Raw genomic sequence first — 16,198 nt, forward strand, 5'->3', positions numbered from 1 at the left:
CCTCTCCCTGTTTCATACTACTTTTCCCTCCCAGAGCCTCCAATAAACCCTAGACTATGGATGGCTGCCCTATTCCCATAATGGTTTATTGTCAGCCTTGTGGTGTAGCCTGAAGAAACAATTGAACCTAACAGCAGCCAGGAATAATGGCTCAACACACAACATTTGTACAACATCAAATAAGACAAAACAAAAATCCATTGCCTTTAAAATTCAATTGGTCAGCATAAAATAACTCTATAGGGCAAGTCAACTCATTCAGCAAAGTTATCCCCACCCCATTCCCTTCATTTATCAAAACAGCAATAATTAGTACCATGTACTTTAGGCATCTGGCAGGTGGGGGCGGTGGGGGCTGTTGGTTTGTCTATTCTGTACTTTATGCAGGCTAGCAAGCTCCTTGATGGCAGAGACCAGTTTCATAATCATCATGCTTCATCTCCATCCCCGAGTATACAAGATAGAGAGCGTGACATTCTTGTATGTCCTGAATTAAGTGAACACTACCTAAGACTCTAGCATCTACTGCTTACATTTCCCTCATAGAGCTGAAGGTTTGCCCATCTCTCTCTCCAGGTTAAACAGTGACACAGAAATTGTCTGTTTCCCTAAAGAACTCTCCTCTATCCCTTTTCTCAGGGTATCTTAGAATTGCCAAAAGAGGCCCCTTAATCTTGCTCCAGATTATCCAATTAGAATTGTATAAAGACTACAAGAAGAGGAATTCCTGGCATAGCTGAAGTGCTGAGTCTGCAGAGCATGACAGCTCCCAGCAGAAGGTCCCTACTCCGAGACCACCAGGATTTGAATCACTGCCCAAAGTCAGAGTCCCTTAATGGTATCCAAGAATCAACAAGCCCTTGAAACTCTTCTATTCAGCCAGTTGTATGTGAAGACTCATTAAAGAGGTCTTTAGCCTCATGGTTGTTAGAAACCAATGATCTAACAGGTCTAACATAACAACTGATGCCTGGTGGGGTGTGGCATAAAACTGGTAGATTCTTTGGTTCAACCCTAAAATGAATTTTAGAGTGGCCAGCAAAGTTTTAAAATAAAGTTTATTGGTCCATGAGTTCCCGAGTAAAGCCCATGTCTCACCTCTAAAAAACAAAAACAAAAACAAACCCACCGAAGTTTATTAAAGAAAAGAGGGGAAAGATAGCTGGCATAGGCAAGAGAAACTGCGCTTTTTGCTTTTGACAGTAGGCCTGATATACCTTCACAGTGATTGATATGCTAAGGAAGTTGGAGCCCAGGTAACCTGGAGAGATTGATATCTCTCCACCTCTGATGGGTGGAGGGGTGGGCTTATTATTATGTTTGTGGTCTTTGGATTCCTGGTCTGAGAACCACCTTAATGGAATTTTCCTTTGGTGAGCTGAGGAGGTGAGGTAGACTGGGCATCCATACTGAATCCACATTCCAGCCCGCAGGGCCGTTCAGACTGCGACAGGATGTCTGGACGTTTTCAAAACTCAAGAAATATATCTATCCATGTCTAACCTGTACTAGCTACCCTGCCTCAGAACCACTACTTCTTCTCAGCAGTGATTTTTGGGGGTTAGAGGTCTACAAGGCATGGAAGCCTGAAAATAGAGGCACTGTGAGAAACACCAGAAACAGGGTCAATATTGAGAGAAAAACGGTAGAGGAAGAAGGCAATGGGGATTAAAGCCTAACACTATTGGGCTGATGCATAAGTGCATAGCATTTTTGGCTTGCCTGTAGAAAGCAAATGTCGCGGGTGGTTGACTGGTCACAATTCATCACGTTTGCCGATTCTCTGGTTGACTGACGTGGATCATCGTGGATTAAAGTGTTTAAACGCTCTTCATCAAAGCCCAGTGGTCTTCCTGAACCCACGTTCAGGTCCTGTTTGAAATGACAAAACCACTTTCTTGCTGTACTTTCCCCGATGGCTTTCTCCCAAGACACGGCACAAATGTTTTGAGCCACCTTTGCTGCCTTTACTCTGTTAAACTCAAACAGGAGACTATATCAGAAGTGTTTGCTTTTTCCGACTTGACATTCCATTCCATTTGTGAGCCCATAAATAGCACTCACTTTCTTCAAATCTGCAAAATGCAAGGCATACTCACAAGCACAGCATTGTCACTCCAAATGACAAACAATAAACAATCTCCCAACACCTCAGCATCATCATGCTGAAAGCAAACACTATGAACTTATGCATCAATCTAATATATTCCAGGCCCAATCCAAAGAATCAGGGAGTAAACAGAAGGCCAGTAAGATTCTTGACCACAAACAGTGAAGCTGAAATACTGTGTCCCCAGCCAGCAGCTTCCTTCCAGCCCTCGCAGTGGACAGGAATTTTCTCCCGTGCTAGTATAAAGCATCAGGGTCTGTCAAGCAGGCTGTACTTGGAAGACCTTTCCCTCCCCCGCTAGCAAGCTGAAGACACATCTCTGCACACAAGGTCATAAGCATCTCTCCAATTCCTGCTCCTCCCAGAATAGTTCTCAAAAATATTTTGTGCTTTCTTCCTCACTCTTATCTGATATTTCCATTTAATAGCACCCTGGTTTGATTTCACTTTTTTTTGGTAGCAATGTTTTAATTTGGGCTTCATGTACACTAAAAATATCTTGTCAGGATATCAAAATAACACTGCAGAATGGCAACCTCAGAATTTTAGAGCATACTTCTAAATAGTCTAATGATATGCAAGTGTCTGTGATCATGTCAAATTACTGGGCCTAATGACTTCCACTCGGCTCTTTCTGGAAGGTTTTCTTTGCTAAGCTGGAATTCAGGAGATGAGCAGGAGAGAATTGCAGAGTCAATGAATGTGGAGTTGGGAATAAATTTGGAGACCAAAAGAATGCCTCAAATTTTGCAGCAATTTTTTCCTCGAGGACTCTCTCTGACCTCCTCTCTTCCAGGGCACGTATTTGTACCCCTCTCTCTTCAGACTCAGATTTGGTGGTATGAAGGTTAATAGCAGAGTTTTTCAGGCCGAGAAAAATGATCTTGCTTTAGATTTTCAAAATCAGAATCTCCCAAGAGGCCCTGGGAATCTGTATATTAATAAATACCCCAGGTGATGTTTATCATTAGGCTAGTTTGAAAAATACTGGTGTGGTGAGCTTGAATGCCAAGTTGTCCCTTGTATGGGTCTAGTTGGGTAAATTCCAAACTTTCCAATATTATGCTAGGCCAGTTCTAATATGTTCATCAGAACTGATTATTAAATTTTCAGCAATTTTTTCAGCTGTTTGATAATCACAGGCATCATTAAATATTAAATGATAATGAATACAAGAACCCAAATACTTGTACACCAAAGTTCATAACAGCATTGTTTGAACTAGCCCCAAAGTGGAAATAACCCAGTACCTTTAGACAAATGAGTGGTTAAACAAAATGTGATATACACTTGCAATGGAATATTATTCAGCTATAAAAATGAATAAAATTTTGATACATATCACAACATAGATGAATCTTAAAAACATGATGCTCAGCGAAATAAGCCAGATGTGAATGAACAAATATAATATGATTCCATTTATATGAAGTATCTAAAATAGGCAAATTCCTAGAGACAGAAAATAGCATAGATACTAGCGGTCAGTGACTCACACCTGTAATCCCAGCAGCTCAGGAAGTGGAGGCATGAAGATGGGTTGAGCTCAGGAGACCAAGACCAACCAGGGCAAGAAAGTGAGACTCTTTCTCTTAAAAAGTAAATAAATAAGCCGGGCTCGGTGGCTCAGCCTGTAATCCCACGCCTTGGGAGGCTGAGGTGAGTGGATTGCCTGAGCCCGCGGGTTCGAGACCCGCCTGGGCAACTTGACAATAAATCAAAAATGAGCCGGGCGTGGCAGCGTGTGCCTGTAGTTCCGGCTACTTGGAAGGCTGAGGTGGAAGGATTGCTGGAGCCCAGCAAGTCTAGGCTGCGGTGGCCAGGAGCAGCCACTGCACTCCAGTCTGGGTGACAGAGACTCCAACTCAAAAAAAAAAAAAAAAAAAGTAAATAAATAAAAAGTAAAACTTGCTGGGTATGGTGACTCACACTTGTAATCCCAGCACTTTGGGAGGCGAAGGTGAGAAGATTGCCTGAGCCCAGAGGTTCCAGACAAACCTCGGCAACTTGGTGAGACCTTTTCTCTACAATAAATCAAAAAATTTTAAAAATTAGCCAGGCATGGTGGCACAAGCCTGTAGTTTCAGCTATTTGGCTTAGGAGGAAGGATCACCTGAACTCAGCAGGTCGAGGCTGCAGTAACCGTAATGTGATCACACCACTGCACTCCAGCCTGGGCAACAGAGTGAGACTCTAATTCAACAACAACAAAAAAAGGTAAAACTTAAAAAAAAATTTTTTTTAAGATAGTAGAATAATAGTTATTAGGGTCTTGGGAGAGGGAGGAAAAGGTACAGAGTTTCTTTTTGGGGTGATTAAAAGTTCTGAAAATAATTGGTGGTGATTAGTCATTGTGAATGTACTTAATGCCACTGAATTATATACTTTAAAAATGGTAAAATATTAAATTTTAGGCTGGACATGGTGGCTCATGCCTGTAATCCCAGCACTTTGGGAGGCTGAGGCAAGAGGATTGCCTGAGACCAGGGGTTCAAGACCAGTCTGGGCAATTTGGCGAGACTTCATCTCTACAATAAATCAAAAAATTAGCCAGGCATGGTGGTGTGCATCTGTAGTCCCAGCTACTTGGAAGACTGAGGAGGAAGGATCACCTGTGCTCAGCAGGTCGAGGTTGCAGTGGCTGTGAGCGTGCCACTGCACCTCTAGTCTGGGTGACAGAGTGAGACTCCAACTCCTAAAAAATAAAAGTAAATTTTATTTTATGTCTATTTTACAATTAATAAGTTGAAGTCTATTGAAAATTAAAGTTTACAGTAAAATAAATTATATTGTAAACAAAGTAATAAATACTCAACACTTCTGAGTTATCTTTCTACATTTTACAATGATCTTTGCTCTTGCAGTGTGTCTTTTGTATCTGTAGGGTGGAAATGGTATTCATGGAGTGCTACTGAGTGGCTCCTCCCAACTCTGTATTCAGTGTCACCTGCAGTGCTACATGTTGGCTGTAGCGGGAGTATTTACACAACAGAAATTAAAACCAGTACAAATCAGGGTTCCTTCTTCCCCGTTGAGCTGGTTGTTAGGCATTCACCCGCACACCACTGTCTCTGAGCCACAATTTTGTCAGTAGTAAAAGTACCTCACAGAGTTTCTCTGTGGATTAAATAAGATAGTTTAGGTAACAGAATATCAATGTGCTTGTCACATGGTAAGTGTTTGGTTAGCATTTTATCCCTTTTACTAGAGCCCATGAGCTCTTTGAGAGAGAATCTTGCTTAAATTAACTATAGTCTTCAAGTCTCTTTTACAAGGGCTCAGTAAAGTTTGTTGAATAAGTTTTAAGGAGCTGAGGACCAGGTGTGGTGGCTCCTGCCAGTAATCTCAGTACTTTGGGAGGCGGAGGTGAGAGGATTGGCTGAGCCTAGGAGTTGGAGACCAACCTGAACAACTTGGTGAGACTTCATTCCTACAATTAAGACAAAATAGCCAGGCGTGGTGGTGCACGCCTGTAGTTCCAGCTACTTGGAAGGCTGAGGTGGAAGAATTGCCTAAGCCCAGCAGGTCGAGACTGTGGTGGTATGAGCATGCCACTGTACTCTAGCTTGGTTGACAGAGTGAGATTCCAACTCAAAAAAAAAAAAAGAAGCTGAGGGATTCCATTATCTTTACATGTTCAGAGCTATGTGATTTTCCATTGTTTAGTCTGTGAGTATTAAAAAATTTTGGCTTATTCCTATAATTCAGAGTGTTAGACTTTGAGAGGATAGTCTTTTTGGACTCTAGCTTAAATTAGGAATGTTCTGGGTAAATACCTCTTATCTCCATTAAAAACTAAGGCCATTTTAGTGTCAAATTACCCTTCTCTCTTATGCTCTTGATTATGCCCATCAAAATCTGAGCTATCCAACAAATAGAGAACGGAAGGAGTAACTTTACACCAAAGAAGCCCATGCTACATTAACTGAGTGATGAAGGTTAACATTCCTGATGATGCCACGGGAATATCATGTACCCTAAGATACAATGTGATGAGGACACTTCATCTCTGCAGCCGTGCTTTAAAAAAACCCAGAACCCTGATCTAATCATGAGGAAAGCATTAGATAAACTCAGATTTGAGGACATTCTACAGATCTCTGGGCAGTACTACTTAAAACTGTCAAGGAAAACAAGGAAAGAACAAGAAACGGCCAGGCTTGGTGGCTCAGCCTGTAATCTCAGCACTTTGGGAGGCCAAGGTGAGTGGATTGCCTGAACCTACGGGTTTGAGACCTGCCCGGGCAAATTGGCAAGACCTCGTCTCTACAATAAGTCAAAAATAAGCCGAGCGTGGTAGCACACGCCTGTAGTTCCGGCTACTTGGAAGGCTAAGACAGAAGGCTGAGGCAGAAGGATCGCCGGAGCCCAGCAGGTCGCGGCTGTGGCAGCCGGGAGCATGCCACTGCACTCCAGTCTGGGCAACAGAGTGAGACTCCGACTCAAAAAAAAAAAAAAAAAAACAAGAAGAAACTGTCAGAGAAGACTGGCAAGGTAACTAACTGCAAGGTAGTACCCTGAATTGAATCCTGGAACATAAAGTGAACGTTAATGAAAAAACTGGTGAAATCCAGATAAAGTCTGGAGTTAATAATTTACCAGTGTATTTCTAGCTTTGACAAATGTACCATGGTACTAAAAAATGTTAACAATGGGGGAAATTGAGTAAGAGTATGTAGGAACTCTCCATACAATCTTTGCAACTTTTCTGTAAATCTAAAATTATTTCAAAATAAAGGGCTATTTTTTAAAAAATCTGAGTTACATGGTCTTTAGTATGACAAAGGGAGTCAACACATCCTACATTCTGAGCTTTTCTAAGAGAATATTGTTGTATATGTTTATTTGTGCCACATGGCAGAGTATGTTTCAAGAAATCTTCATTGAGCATGTTTCAAGGAATCCCCATTGGCAAAGAAACAACACCTTTTTTCTAGGAACTGTTAGTCTATCAAAAAAGGCACACATTCAGGAACCTGGACCCAGGAAAGACATTCTCCCTTAAGTTCCTTACGTGAGACCAAACCTGGCTCCCTTTCTAGCCCATGGATGCTCCATCTGTGCATTAGACATGTGTTGAGGTTTTAGCACAGCTCTGTGCAGAACTATGTCCTGGGTGTAAGGATGGAAAAAGAGATACAAGGAAAAGAGACACGCATGTTCCACTCAGAAGGAGTTTATAATCAGTGGGAAGTATCATAATCACATATAAATCCATTATGATGGCACAAGTGAGTGACATCTCTGTAAGTACAAAGTCCCCATGCTTCAGGTAAAATCCAAAGGGCTGGGAGAAGCAGAGCATAGAGGTTGAGAGTTGTTAGGCAGGAATAAATTCCTAAAATGAATAATTTGTAGGCCCAATTTGATGGATTGGCAAGGAGGGATTAGCAATTCTCTTGATGGAATGAATGGCATGGGCAAAGTCATGGTCGAGATGTGGAATAAAGGAAGACTTGTGTGGAGGAAAGAGATCATATTAGCTTCCCTGAAAAGGAGAATCCAGGTTAGAGAAAAGATGAGAATGTCAAGGAAGGGAGCCCCCTAAGTCAGGGGCAGCATCTCTAATATCATCTACAGGTAGAGAAGTGAGTCACGTGGGTTAGAAAAGAGTGATGGGCTAGGGAAAAGGAAGGGGAAGACAAAAGGAAGGGAGAGGGAGAGCTCACACAGGGTATGGCAAAGTGAGGTGTTTAGGGGCAGAGTTTCTCCACCCATTGGGTTAAAGAAAAGCAACTCCTCACTGGGGAAGGAGAGTCAGGCTTTGTGCGTGAGCCTGTGTGCCAGCTGGACTCTGAAGATATAAAAGTGAGTGAAACAGGTTGTCTCTGCCCTTGGGGCACTTACTGCCTAAGGGGAGAAAACGCATCAATAAGCAATCCCAGAAAGGTGTAATTATAGTGACAAGTTGTGATGTCAGATGTCATGAGAGCTGTAACAAGGGTAGCTGCTGACTAAGAAATGTGTAGATTGCTAGTTTCCTAGGGTCACCTGACGCTGGAAGGGGGAAATTCTTAATAAGGGATAAGTCTAGGTGATCAAATATCCTGGAAGAAACTTATCTTACACGGCAATAACTATTTAAGTATATACATTTGTTTCATGGAATATATTTTCAGTTTTAAAAAATAAACTTTGGCTGATCATGCCTGTAATCCCAGCATTTTGAGAGGTGGAAGCAGGAGGATTGCTTGAGCCCAAGAATTTGAGACCAGCCTAGGCAACATAGTGGGACTTCATCTCTATAACAAATTTAAAATTAGCAGGGTGTGGCAGTGCACACCTGTAGTCCCATATCCTCAGGAGGCTGAGGCAGAAGGATTGACTGAGCCCAGGAGGTTGAGGCTGCAGTGACCAGTGATCATACCACTGCACTCCAGCCTGGGCTACAGAGTGAGACACCAACTCAAAAACAAACAAACTTCATTGAGATAAATGTTATATAAATTATCATTGCATTTTAGGCCAGGTGTGGTGGCTCACACCATAATCCTAGTGCTTTGGGAGGTTGAGTCAGGAGGATCACTTTAGGTCAGAAATTTGAGACCAGCCTGGGCAGCATAGCAAGACCCTGTCTCTAAAATAAAAATAAAAATTAGCCAGGTATGGTAGTTTGCACCTGTATTCCTAGCTGTTTGAGAGGCTGAAGCAGGTGGGTTGCTTTAGTCCAAGAGTTTGTGGCTGCAGTGAGCTTTGATCATGCTACTGCAAGCCAGCCTGGGCAACAGAGTGAGACCCTGTTTCTAAAAAAAGAAAAAAAATTGTAAGAACCCATTTTAAGTGTAAAGTTCAGTGAGTTTTTAACACATACACCCATATGTCTTGTATGATCACAATCGATATATAGAACATTGCCATCCTATACAAAAAGTTCTCTTTTTGGACAACCTTCCCAATCTTCACTTCTCACTCCACACCCCTTTCCCCAATTTCCCCTAGGCCTGGGCAGCCATTGGTCAGCTTCTATCACCCTGGATTAGGTTAATCTTTTCTACAGTTTCATGTGAATATATTATACAGGGTGTACTTTACCCTACCTGACTTCTTGTGCTCAGCTTAACGTATTTGAGATTCATCCATGTTGTTGTATGTTTATTCTTTGTTTTTGCTGAGTTGTATTCCATTGTATATCAGTTTTTTTTTAACATATGACTATTCGGTTGTTCCAGCACTATTTATTGAAGAGACTCTTGCATTAATTATCCACTTCTAGAAGACAAATTGTTTTAAACTTAATGACTTACAACAATAATTACTTATTATCTCACACAGTTTCTGTGGGGCAAGAATCCAGCTGTGGCTTAGCTTGGTGATTGGGACTCAATGTTTCTTATGAAACTGCAGTCAAGATGTCAGTCAGGGCTGGAGTCATCTGAAAACTGACCTGGGACTGGAAGATCTACTTTTTTTTTTATTTAATGAGTTGGAGTCTCACTCTGTCACCCAGGTTGGAGTGCAGTGGCACACTCATGGCCATCGCAGCCTGAACCTGCTGAGCCCAGGCGATCCTTCTGCTTCAGCCTTCCAAGTAGCTGGAACTACAGGCATGCACCACCATGCCTGGCTAATTTTTTTGTTTATTGTAGAGATGAGGTCTTGCCAAGTTGTCCAGGTTAGTCTTGAATCCATGGGCTCAGGTCATCCTCTCACCTCAGCATCCCTAAGTGCTGGGATTATAGGCATGGGCCACTGTGCCCCGCTGAAGATCTACTTCTAAGATGGTTTGTTCACATGTCTGGCAACTTAGTGCTGTTAGCAGGAAACTTTAGTTCTTTAAGACCATGACAGTAATGTCAGACTTCTAACCTACAGAACTGTAGGATAATAAATTTGTGTTGTTTTAAGTCAATAAGTTTGTTGTAATTTATTACTGTAGTAGAAAACTAGTACACCATGTCATAAAAAGTATTGTACCTTCTCATATTAGCTTCTTTTTTTCCTCTGTCTCTCTCTTTGATCACTCACTCTGGTGGAAGTCAGCTGCCATGTTGAATTTCAGCTACTGTATTTTTCACCTCTAGAAGTTCCATTTGACTCTTTCTTGTATCTTCTACTTTTTTCCTCAGTAAGTTCATGTTTTCCTTTAAATACCCAAATATAGTTATAATAGCTGTTTTATCATTCTTGTCTAATTCCATCATCTTTGTCATTTCCAGGTCTGTTTCTATTGACTGATTTTTCTCCTAGTTATTTTTTCCCCTGCTTCTTGGCGTAGATAGTAATTTTTTATCAGCTGCTAGGATGTCACATTACTGAATGTCTATATTTTGTAGTCTTCCCTTAAAGAGTACAGGTCTTTGTTTTACCAGGCAGTCAACTTACTTTTGGATTAGTCTGATGTTTTTGAGGTGTGTTTTTAAGCTTTGTTGAACAAGTCCAGAGTATACTTTATTCCAGGGCTAGTTTAGACCTTATAGTAAGGTTGACTTTTCTGCATCTCTCTTGAACATCTTAGGTGGTCTCTGAATTATTTCTACTCTAACTGGTCAGACTTTGGAGGTTTTCCAGCCATGTATGAGCGCTAGGTATTGTTCAGTTACACCTTTTTTATTGTTTTTTGCTCAGCCTCCTGAAATTTAATTCTGTGAGTAGCCACATTAATATTCAGCAAAGACTCAAAACCCTATGCAGATTTTTGGAGCTTTTTGCATACCTTCTTCCTTTTTGGAATTCCGTATAGTAACTTCCAGCTGCCTTAGGTTCTATGAACTCCGATCTCTGTCCTCAAGTCAGTGAGAGTGCCATGTTCTGATTTTATGACCCAGAATGTGCCTCTAGGCAGAAACCAGGGCAATTGTAGAACTCCTTAATTTGTTTTCTTTCTCTCAGTTATGTGGGTTCTGCACTGCCCATTGTCCAACGTCTGAAAACAGTTGTTTTGTATGTTTTGACTAACTGTTTAATAGTGTATAGCAGAAGAATGAATCTGGTCCCTTTTGACTCCATCACGGTCAGAAATAAAAGTCCTTTGTTTCATTGAGTAGCATAAGTCAGTTTTTGAGAAACTGATCAACCTGACAAACGGAGTTTGTAAACCTAAAAGTTCCTCAACTGAGGTGACTGTACTAAAAATAGTGTCAACCTAGGAGACCTTTTTTGGGCAGCCAACAGGTTGTCTGGGTTATATCTCACACCCCAATTTCTTACACAAAATGGTTATTCTTGCTGAGTAAGTGAATTATTGAGTGAACATAATTAAATTTAAACACAGTCTTTCAGGAACCCAAAGAAAGACCTGACTGATCTGCTTTATCCTAAGAATTTACTAACTCCTTGATCTATGAATTAATGGCCAAGAAGTTATCTAATCATACTCATCATGAGAAACAAGGCTAATTTATCAGAGAATGAATGTTCATCATATGTGTGGTGAAAGCTTGTCAATGTTCTCAATAAGGAAAAATAACTCACAAAGTAGTAACATGTTTCAGTTCATTCTTTTCTTTTCTTTTCTTTTTTCTTTTGTGTGTGTGTGTGTGTGTGTGTGTGTGTGTGTGTGTGTGTGTGTGTGTCTCACTCTGTTGCCCAGGCTGGAGTGTAGTGGCATGACCACAGCTCATCTCAGTCTTGACCTACTAGGCTTAAGTGATCCTTCCACCTCAGCCTTCCAAGTAGCTGCAACTACAGGTGCACACTACCACGCCTGGCTAATTTTTTATTTATTGTAGACACAATGTCTTGCCAAGTTGCCCGGGCTGGTCTCGAACTCATGGGGTCAGGCAGTCCCCTCACCTCAGCCTCCCAAAGTGTTGGGATTATGGACTGAGCCATCGAGCCCGGTCAACTTTTTATTTTTATTTTTTGAGTTAAGGTCTCACTCTGTTGTCCAGGCTGACCTGTTGGGCTCAGGCAATCCTTCCACCTCAGCCTTCCAAGTAGCTGGAACAACAGGTGCACACCACCACGCCCAGCTAATTTTTTGATTTATTTTAGAGATGAGTCTTGCCAAGATGGTCTTACCAAGTTGCCCAGGCTGTTCTCAAACTTCTGGGCTCAAGCAATCCTCTTACTTTGCCCTTCCAAAGTGCTGGGATTACAGGCATGAGTCACTGTACCCAGCCAATAATAACATTTTTAAAGCCAGGCACGATGGCTTATACCTGTAATCCCAGTATTTTGGGAGGCCAAGGCAGGAGGATTACTGGAGCCCATGAGTTTGAGACCAGTCTTGGTTACATAGTAAGACCTCATCTCTAGAAAAAATCAAAGAGCTAGCCAGGCATAGTGGCATGTGCCTGTAGTCCCAGTCGAGGGGAGGCTGAGTTGGGAGGATTGCTTGAGCCCAGGAGTTTGAGGCCATGGTGAGCCATGATCATGCCACTGCACTCCAGCATGGGCGACAGAGTGAGACCCTGACTCAAAAAAGATTTTTTAAAAATAATAATAATAACATTTTTAGGATTGCTGTGAGGATTAAGTCATAATGTATGTAAAAAGTCTTAAACTAGTATCTGACATGTATAAGAGCTTAATAAGTGCTGGCAATAATTATTAAGTTATTTAAGAGGATTTGCCCAGAATTGAGATTGGGAATTTATGATTATTTTTTAAAGGATTTGCCTTGATTACATGTCCCTTATAAAATGAACTCTTCATATGTCTTTGGTATGATTTCTAACTTGTAGGTTATAACACTTCCAGTGTAAAATTTCAGAATAATATGTTTTTGTTTATTTATTATGAGGTGAAAGGAGCTTTATTTACTTATTTATTTATTTACTCATTTATTTGAGACAGAGTCTTCCTCTGTCACTCAGGTTGTAGTGCAGTGATGCCACCCCAGCTCACTGCAGCCTCAATCTGGTCTCAAGTGATCCTGGTCTCAAGTGATCCTCCTGCCTCAGCCTCCCAAGTAGCTGAGACTACAGGTAAGCACCACCATCCCACTAATTTTTTTTTTGTTTGTTTGTACAGATAGGGTCTTGCTATGCTATCCAGACTGATCTCAAACTCCTGAACTCGAGGGATTCTCCTACCTCAGTCTCCCTAGTAGCTGGGATTATAGGTATGAGCTACTGTGCTCAGACAGAATACTAAACTTTGAAAGAATAAAATTGTATAACTTATAGTTATGAATAAACTTATTAAATGGCCATCATGCACTTTATAAAGGTACTAACAGTCTCTAAAATGGGACTTTAGTTGTGATTATTCTTTGTTTGCTTGACTCTGTAACTAAAAAGACCTGCCTTCTATTTGTGTCCTTTTTATACTGGAAAGATGAGAAGGTTGTTTCTCAGCAGCCACTATTTTTAGAATTTGTGCTCTGGGAACACAATGATGGTTCTTCAAAGGAGCTAATTCCTATCTCTTTTGTTACAAGGAAGCTGATGTGCACTCTTCTACAATTTCTCTATAAGCCAAAGGAAGCTCCAAGATGCCTTTAGTGTGATAGGTAATTCAAAGACCATTGAAAAGCTGAGCTGAGTTTCAGCTTGGTTAAATCTCCCCTCTCAAAGAGGATTTCTCCTAGAACTAGTTATTGGAGAAAATGAGATGTGTCTTCTTGTAGGCATCTGAGCAAGTGGGGAATTCAAGGGTTTTCCTTCAACCCCCAAAGGTTAACACAAATATAGTCAGGATTTTCCCCTAGAATTAAAAACATCAAAATGTTAATGCTCAGGACCTATTCCATGTGAATTGCATTTTAAAAATTATTTGGAAATAACTTCAAGTTTACAGAAAAGTTGCAAAAGCAAGCATAATATAAGGAACAGTTGCAGCCCATCTCCCTGGCCTCTAGTCCACGCTGCATAGCTCTGCCACCTTCGCCCTCTCTTGCTGCCAAAATGTCAACAGGTGCACCTGCAGGCTCTGCTGCCACTGGCTGTAATCGAAGACTTCACCAGACACAGAATCAAGTAGATGAGGTGGTGGACATAACAAGAGTTAATGTGGATAAAGTGTTAAAAAGAGATCAGAAGCCCTCCGAGTTGGATGACCCTACCGACACGCTGCAGGCAGGAGCTTCCTGATTTGAAACAAGTGCTGCCAAATTGAAGAGAAAATATTGGTGGAAGAATTGCAAGATGTGGGCAAGAGGGATTGCCATTCTGGTTATCATCATCATTGTGTGGATTGTCCCTTCATGAAGAACCAGTGAAACTCAAGCCTACTGTTCAAGAAAGCTTTTCAAGACTTTTAACTTAGAACCTGCTATATTATCAAGCTTACCTACTGTTACATCTAAAGTGATTGGTTTTTGTTCGTTAACGTAAAATTCAATTTCTAGATGTGCCTTTGTTTTTTAATATGCACTTCAGATTAGAAGTATGGTCAGCCCCGTTGCATTTTGCACAGTGCCTTTACAGATTTACATATGGGCTGATGAAGAGGACATCTTAAATTCCAGAGTGCTACAATCTAGATGTACTGTCATTAATTCATTGCTATTGCTCCAAGGTAGTTATCCTTATCATATGGCATTATCTTCAGAACCACATTTGAAACCTTTAGGTAATCAGATTTCTAACCTGTGCCTTCCAGAAAGAACACTATTGTCTAGCACAACTCTGTGACAGTAACAGGCTGTGCCTTATTTTGATACTTTTCTGATTCCCTATGAGAGAACTCCCTACTTTTTGTAAGCACTACTGACTTGCTGTATTTAAAATAAGATGCTGGGAAAGAGTTTTTCTCTTACATGAAATATGAAGATGTTTACTTTTTTGTTATTATGTATTACTTGCTAAAAATATGGTTTTAATCAGAAATAACAACCCCTTTTTAAAAAAATTTTATAGAACTATGGCTACGACCAAAGTTTCTATTTTGCCAAAAAGTTAAATACTGCAAAAATGTCCTTAAATCTGTTCCCGACAGATAACGCAGAAAAGTGCCAAATGGAACGCAAGATGCTCTTCAAAATTAAAATTGTAACATGGTGTGTGAACCCTCTCCATCTTGATTGGCTTCTCTTGCCTTTGAAATACTGTCTGTGGTGTGACTCCCCTTCCAACTCAGCATTTTTTTACATGGGTTTGAGAAGATCTGAGCTGGACTCTGTCTTATACCTGTAGACATAGAGTTTCACCCAGAAGTTTGTAGATGATCAGCTGTGGACCGATACAATTATGTGAGCAACAATTTTGTAGCCTTCAACTAAGACCATCTGTGAACTTGATCATCATCTGGTCCAGATAGGAAGATAAACTAGCTTCTTGGAGTTTGTTTCCTATTTTTATTCATATTTTATTTCCTAAATCAGTTTTCTAAATTATGCTTGCTGTAGGAATTGGTGAGGGGTGAATGACTCTTTTCACAGAGACTAGCTAACCAGAGACATTTGCTTTCTTCAACAGCACAAGATGCTGCTTTGGAAATAGTGTCACCTGAGAGACTTTCATTGTGTACATGAGAAGCTTGACTTCACGATATGTGGCTTAAAGACAGGGGTTCAGTTGTGGATTAAAAACAGGCAAGCAGGCATTGAGGGAGAAACAGACGTCATTGCTCTGTGGCCTATTGTTACTAGAATGTTTGCAAGTTCTTGCTCCTATGCTCTTAGGACTTACAAAGCAACAGCATCTGAGATGCTCCAGGACACGGTTCCATTTCTTTAACTTTTGTTACCCTCACATTGCTGAAATGATTTAATGTTAAAGACGTGCCTTGCAGTGTGGCCAACTGTGAGGAGAAAGCAGGTGTCAGTGTTGGGATAGGAGCCTCCCTCTGCACGGTGTCTCTGGCCCCATCTGACTCTGAAATCTTGGTGCTCTCTCCTTGACCTCAGTGCTCAGTCTCCTGTAACCCATTGGCTCCTGTATTAACCCAGGAATACCTCGCTTGTATTTGTGCATTTAACTGGGAACTTGCCCACTACAATGACCTGAATAAAGTGTTTATAAACATGAAAAAAAAGAACAGTCGTTGCATACCCTTTACTCACATTCACCTGTTAACATTTTGCTCAATTTGCTTTATTATTTGCATTCTCTCTCTTCCCCCTCCTCCTCCTCCAGCCCCTGCTTCTTTCTATATATATGACCTAGCCTCAGGTGTAACACAGTGTCACTTCTGCTGCACTCTATCAGTGAAGCAGTCACAAAGTTCTGCCCAGTCTCAAGGGGTGTAGAAATAATCTCCAGA

At 41.1% G+C, this 16,198-nt stretch overlaps 1 pseudogene; it reads left to right on the plus strand.

Annotated features, from left to right (window-relative positions):
• The first annotated feature begins 13,899 nt into the window (after window positions 1-13,899).
• On the plus strand, window positions 13,900-14,202 carry LOC103250310 (annotated as a pseudogene).
• The last annotated feature ends 1,996 nt before the right edge of the window (window positions 14,203-16,198 follow it).

This window comes from Carlito syrichta, unplaced genomic scaffold (genome assembly GCF_000164805.1).
Source record: "Carlito syrichta isolate Samal-C Ts95f unplaced genomic scaffold, Tarsius_syrichta-2.0.1 Scaffold128086, whole genome shotgun sequence".
Classification (NCBI taxonomy): domain Eukaryota; kingdom Metazoa; phylum Chordata; class Mammalia; order Primates; family Tarsiidae; genus Carlito; species Carlito syrichta.